Source organism: Pygoscelis adeliae, unplaced genomic scaffold (assembly GCF_000699105.1).
Source record: "Pygoscelis adeliae isolate BGI_AS28 unplaced genomic scaffold, ASM69910v1 Scaffold55, whole genome shotgun sequence".
NCBI classification, from domain to species: Eukaryota; Metazoa; Chordata; class Aves; order Sphenisciformes; family Spheniscidae; genus Pygoscelis; species Pygoscelis adeliae.
This window is the reverse complement of record NW_008824804.1, coordinates 644,542-651,164: the sequence shown is the minus strand read 5'-3', so window position 1 is coordinate 651,164 and position 6,623 is coordinate 644,542. Positions and strand designations below refer to the sequence as shown.

At 44.1% G+C, this 6,623-nt stretch overlaps 1 long non-coding RNA gene across 1 annotated transcript in view; it reads left to right on the top strand.

Annotated features, from left to right (window-relative positions):
• Positions 1–6: 6 nt before the first annotated feature.
• Positions 7–6,623, top strand: part of LOC103916940 — a 14,486-nt gene continuing 7,869 nt past the window's right edge. Inside the window, exons 1-2 of the long non-coding RNA XR_663606.1 lie at positions 7–124; positions 595–727. This is a non-coding gene — a long non-coding RNA (uncharacterized LOC103916940). The remainder of the gene's footprint in view (positions 125–594; positions 728–6,623) is intronic.

The following is a 6,623-nucleotide window of genomic DNA, read 5'->3' as shown; positions in this document are numbered from 1 at the left end:
CTCCGCACGCCTTTCCCCTGCAGGCGGGGGTGTGGGCGCCCGCGGCGTCTGTCTGCGCCTTCCAGCAGCCCCAACATCAAAGGAGGTTAAGTTCGCCCCCCCCCCCGCGACACCGTGGCAGCAGGCAGGTTAAAGCTCTAAAGTTTTATTTAAAACACTCGCGAAACAATAAGCAAAGGCGTTTATTTATAAAGACGGCCTTGTGCGGACACTCGGCAAAAGCGCCAAGCTCTCGCTGCCCGTACCGTGTCTCCCGGCCTGTGTTTGCCCGCGACACCGTGGCAGCAGGCAGGTTAAAGCTCTAAAGTTTTATTTAAAACACTCGCGAAACAATAAGCAAAGGCGTTTATTTATAAAGACGGCCTTGTGCGGACACTCGGCAAAAGCGCCAAGCTCTCGCTGCCCGTACCGTGTCTCCCGGCCTGTGTTTGCTGGGACAGAGCTCCCTGTCACCGCCGGAGTTGCCTTATTTACTGCCGTGCAAGATGCGAACAGGAATTTACCCTTTACTTGCTTTATTCGCTTACTGAGGCCTTTCCCCAGCACAAAAGCCTGCAGCAGGGATTCACTGTCCTTTTTTCTTCTCGTTTCCAGATGGCAGGCTCTGTCTGGCAGTCCCACTGACGTCGCAGAAGGTAGAGACGCCTGAATCGCCAGGGAAGCTGTTTCCTCACAGCTCCATTTATTCCTTTTGTCCGCTCCACTTAAGAACTAGACGACTAAACTTGTGAGCGTTCAAATTTTTTGTAACTTAAGTCTTTTTTTTTTTTTTTTGTCTTTTTTTTTTTCGGAAGGGGCTGGGGGTGTGTTATAATACTGTACAGTAGAGACTGGGAACAGAATAAATACTTTGCATGGAAATCCTGGCACGGTGGAGATGAGTGGCAAAACCTTGCTATGCCACTAGAGGTTGAAATTAACAGATAAAAGCAAGAAGTTCAGAGCAAAGACAACTCATTTTCTTTAAACTCGTTCCAGTGTCTGTAGTTATTAGCTGTTCAGATAGCACACAAAGGAGGATTTCCTCTAAAGATAACAAGCACAGTGACAGAAATCAAGCATAGAGAGAGCATAGAATTTTTTTCCTGACAAGTTAACTCTGAATTAGTTTGCTAAAAATTCATCTGTCATAAGCTTTTTTAACCATTTCTGTAGTAACTCTCGGGCCATGCTTATAAGACTGAAATGAAAGGCTATTTTTGCTGCAGCAACCAAACTCCTCTATGCATAGGGGGAACTGCTCTTCGAATCCAAGCTTGCTGTGTGCTGCTTCCTTCCATTTTTCTTACTTTTTATCTTGAAATAATATATGCCTTTTCGAACTAAGAAGGTGCAGAGAAAGGCAAGTCCCACTGGAATTTTATCTAGCTTTCCCAATTTCATTCTAATTCTTCTGGGTCTCATTGTTTAAGGATCAGCGTTTAAGAAGTCTGTAAAGCTGTTACGGTTTTCCAAAATCGGTTGGCGCGCTGGTAGTTTGTGGCAGTGACCAAGTGAAGATAATTGAGCTTGAGCTCCTAGCTGGGAAATTCTTGCTGGAGGTCTGACTGACACTGTCCCGACATTGTTCCACTCCCGCAGTTACAGCAGTTCTTGCATATTCTGGCTGTTTGCTCAAGGCATTTCCATCAGGGCCCTTCCCAGAACACTTTGCATGTCAGTGCTGGGAGCCCGAGGCGGTGCAGCATATCCTCAGACCAGCAGACTGTGGAATTGATGGTTTGGCAGGAACCTCTAGTGCTAACATACCGCAACAGAGTTCCTTTTATTCGTCTTGTGCTGAATATGCCCTCAGCTGGATACCTCTGATTACAGTCCTTTGTCCTCAGTAACAGTAGGAAGGGACAGTTGAGGCGGCACCCAACTGAGTTGAAAGTGGCGCAACAAACTAGTCAGCTACTGGATCGATACTCCTGAAGGAAATCCTGGAGCCTGAGGAGTGAGTCACCTGGCGCAGGAGGGACCTGAGAGCAGGTCGTCCCAGCAGGGTGGTCGCTTGAAGGCAAGGTCTCTCTGCAGGAGGTGGTCTAGGTCTGGGCACAACCGCCCAGGGGTCAAAACAGCAGCACAGTTGTACACGCTCTGAGAAGAAAGACGCGGCATGTGCCCAGAGCAGCTGAGGCTTACGGTGGGCAGGCTGCCATAAGTAAGTGGCTGCCAAGGCCGAGGGATTTAGAGAGACCGCTGAGAAAGAGATGGACACAACCAGCAAGAACTCTGTGTTTGGGCCTGTGGCCCGGGGAAAAAGCAAAAGAGGCAATATTAAACCTAGGAGAAAAAATTTACCCGGTGAATGTAATGAAGCGCACCTGGAGGAAGGCCATTATACCATTACAAGCAGGTGTTCCGCATGCAGGGACCTGACACACTGTGCAAAAATCTGATGCCTTGGAACAGTATAAAGACTCCAAGTGCCATGTCAGCCAAGGAAGAGGTACGCTTCGGAGGCAGGTAGAAGGCCCATTCATCCCTGTGGGGGAAAATGAAGCGCGTCTATTTTCAAGAGACTTGAGAGGGCAACTGCGTTGTCCCAGGCAGCAGGTACGCTGCCCAGGCGTGCGGGGGGCTTACAGCAATAGGGGTTGCACTGGTCATAGCAAAATGAAGTGTGTCCCAGCCTGGCTCCCAAGACGGTGTGACGGCATGCAAGTGTTACTACACAGGTGGCCGCTGCCTTAACGCAGACTGGCCTCTAGGGAGGTGACAAACCAGTAAATATTAGACCAGTGGGAGATCCACGTTAGTGGAAACAAGAAAATCCCACATATAAGGCCTATTTGTAGTACCTGCCTTTCAGCTTACGCAATGCCTGATTTTTCTACCGCTGAGTGGAGGGAAAGAAGAGTCGCTACAGGATTCACAGCCAAATCCCAGTATGTGGAAAAGGGAAGGACGTGTATCTTTGCAGCGGACATTTCTATCTACGCTGCTTAAACACCCTTCAGAGGGAGAAACAGATGGTCTTGTGGTTTGGCTCTGTGTTCTGCTTTGGAGACCCAAGCGCTATTCACTGCATGACTTTTGACCAGTCAGTTAAACCCACAGATGCAAAGGTTAATACTAATTTTCATATCCACCCAACTTATGTGCACGCAAAGTCCAGCACGGGCAAGCAAGCTTGATGAGTTCAAAGATGTATGCAGACAGCAACTTCAGAACAAGGATAAATTTACCCTCATGTCAGGCTGGTTGTGAGGCTAAATTAAAATACTTTGTAAAGCATTTGAATATCCCGAGGGGCTAGAGACATGCAAACTTTTAATAATAGTTGCTGTTTGGATTTAGCTGGTCGAGTTCAGTGTAGTGTCGCAGAATAAGTCTAGTTATCCCTGTGTTTGTGCTTTGACTCCAACCATTATATAACTTATCTATATTTATTGCTAACCTGATATCTTTAAAATAGCAAGCAAGTTTTAATCAGCCCAGAGGAGGCAATATTGATGTTGGTTTAAAGAACAAAATACACAAAACCTTAAAAAAAAAAATTAATGAAAAAGCCCTCTTGTTCTTTTCCAAAACGATCTCGGACATAAAATTTGGTGAGCAGCAGAGCTCTCGTCAGAAGTCACGCTCATCACAAAAGAGGAAGGGCCTGGAGCACCTCCGCTGCCTGCCCGTAGGCAGGCTGAGCTTGGGCCATTGGTAGAGGAAACCCTCACAGAGGTATCTTTGAGTGCTGATCAGAGCAATCAGTAGGGAGATGTATGCTGACAGCGCTGAAGAAATATCATACTGAGGCTTACTCAGGGCTCAGAAAGACTTCTCTTCTTGGAGGGAACTCTTTTTTTCAAAGACTGGAATGAAAGAGACTCTCAGGAAGCGATTTTTCCAAAGCTGTAACGAAAGTTACACTGGGTTTTCTTTGCCTAGAGGCACAGTTTGCAAAACAACCTTGTGCAACATTGGGAAAAGCAACAGAAGGAAACGAGGAGAATCCTAAAAAATAGTTTATGGTGAAATTACCTGACAAGACTTTGTTCAGCTTCCTGGGAGTAAGTGCTCATCAAATACAGATCATCAGCACGTAGGAACTCTCAAAGAGGAATGAAATGGATTTGAGCACTGAACTGTCTTTGACCTCTGTGAAAACTGAACTATCCCAAATCGCTAGTTATTTTTGCAAATCTCCCCCTTTCTGTGCAATGAATCAATCAATGGAATGCTAATTTTCCAAGTAAGTAGTGTGGAAGTCAGTACATACAAATTATAAGGCTGTTCTACCTTACAAGTACATTAGCTGTGCTTGTTCTTGCAGGCAATAATGAATTGCCCTTTGAAAAAAAAAAAATAAATCTAGTATTCCTGAAGTATGTGGCAAAGGAAAAAAAGAAACTAGATGCAGGCTCCTTCATTTCTTTCAGCTTAAAATGCAGATTTCCACTGCAGCTGGACAGACAAACCCTGGCTTCAGTTTCACAAGCAGAACTCAGCTGTTCCATGCATGAAACTGAAGCTAAATTGTTGTCCTGGCATGGAACGGGAAGAAGCATCTGGCCAGTAGGAGAGACTAGCAGCAAGCAAGCCCCCTTTCCAAAGTACTCTACGTTGTTTTACTTTTTCCAAAACAGATGAGAAAAAAAGCAACGTACATTCGCTGCCCAAATACTTGTCAGCTTTAGAAAAAAAACAGTCTAACAAAAAAATAAAATAGCTTGTACACTAAGCCTCTCGGATACCTAAACCCATTCTTTTAATAAAGATAACAGAAAGAGCAGCCGTGGCTGCGTGTAGCATGCAGAATCAACAAATTGTGCAATTGTGCAATCTGTTCTGTCTCTTTTAAATCAATTGCCAGTTTTAGTGCTCTCCCTTATCAGAAGCTATCACCCGTCATGCAGGGAGAGGCAGTCTCTCAGCTATGTAGCCCCGCGGTTTTGATTGTAAGCCCGCAGAATCGCATGTTGAAAGACTCTTGACATTGGAAATCATGGTAAGCTGCATCACAGGAGTGCCAGATCGAGTGTAACATCTCCGCGGCCTCTTAGGACTTCGTAGCTGTTATCACGCGGCTTTCCTACAGTCTCTCGCAACTTCTTCCTAACAACAGGAATATAAATTATTTACTAGGAAAACAAACCCTGCCATTTGAGCTGAAGAAGATTCCCTTACTATCTGTTCCCACCACAGAGCTTCTTGAAACGCCAAGACACACTTCTGCTTTCCTCCAGAACGGTGAAATACGTGCTTACATGTAGTGATTTACATTAATCACTCTTTCACATTCAGCGATTAATTGGGAGAGGAGAACCGCAGGCACTAAATGAACCTTTTTACCTGATTTTTACTAAATAAACGGCCACATAATGTAATTTTCTCAACCAGAAGAGATATTTTCTGCGGTTTGCTTTACTATTTGGAAAATGCTCTAATCTATTCCACATCTATTCCATTTAACTTGGTAATAGTCAAACCTTCAGACTGTGTCCCTCACTCTAGGGATCGCACCTGTAAATCAATCGTTCTTCCTAGGAAATAGATGACTAGTGAGAAACGCATGTTGCAACATGCAAGAATGCCAATAGCAGATAGGAACGTATCTCCTCCTCTACAGCATCTCCAATTTTACCCTTTTAGTACTGGCAGCGTGAATGATACAGTGGAACAGCTAGCTGATAGTAGTATTTCATGCACGTTTCTCCCTAATTTTGTTTCATATATATGATCTACGTGCCTGAATCCAAATTACTATAGGGGAAAAAAGTCCTTCTTAGTTTTACTGTCCGTATCCAAACCTCTTTGACCTGCCCTTCTAAAGGATAAAATGGTGCCCAATTTTCGAAAAACTCTTTTCAAATAGTCATCATCTGCCATTAAGTTTAATTCTTGTATAAGTTGATTTCAAGAGATGTGTTTTCTTGAATCGCTTTCTAAACTACAATATAATTTCTTACGGCTTTTCTTAATAGTGCTGGAAGCAAAACAGAGTGGTAATACGGCAGTACAGGAGAAGCAGAAAGTGACCTACTTTCACAATCCAAGATCAATAAGTAAATGGGCATTATAAACGCAAAGGTGTTAACTGCAATAAATAGTCATAAAATCGAAGAATGACTGGGGTTGGAAGGGACCTCTGGAGGTTTTCTAGGCCAAACTGCTCAGAGCAGGGCTAATTTCAAAGTTAAATGAGGCTTAATAGTTTTCCACATTGCGTGTAACAAAGATGATGGGTAAGTGCATGGGAACGGACATCAAGGTAAATCAAGGCAACGACAGCTGCGTACTCTTGAGCGTACCTACTCCAAACAAGCCTTCAGCTAAAGCAACTTTATCACGGTCTTCAGGAAGGGAGAAAATGTGAGTAACGGTACCCTAAAAATTCATTCTCTGTGGCTCATTTAATACAGGTTTTCTTACATTTTTCCCTTCCAGAACATAAAAATTCCTTTCTTTTCTCCATGTGACTATTTAAAGGCAGTTCACGTTAATTACCTGACTGTGGTTATACTTCAACGTAGACATCATCATCTGTGTCTGGATATTTTATGTCCTGGAGAGTTCGTATCAGCATTGTAGGAGTTTATAATCTTGCAAAATGTATAGTATTTCTGTGACACTTCTATGCCTTTATAAATGGATAATTTGCTGCCCAGTAGCGTAGTGACTTGCACTTTTCCGTGTGGGTC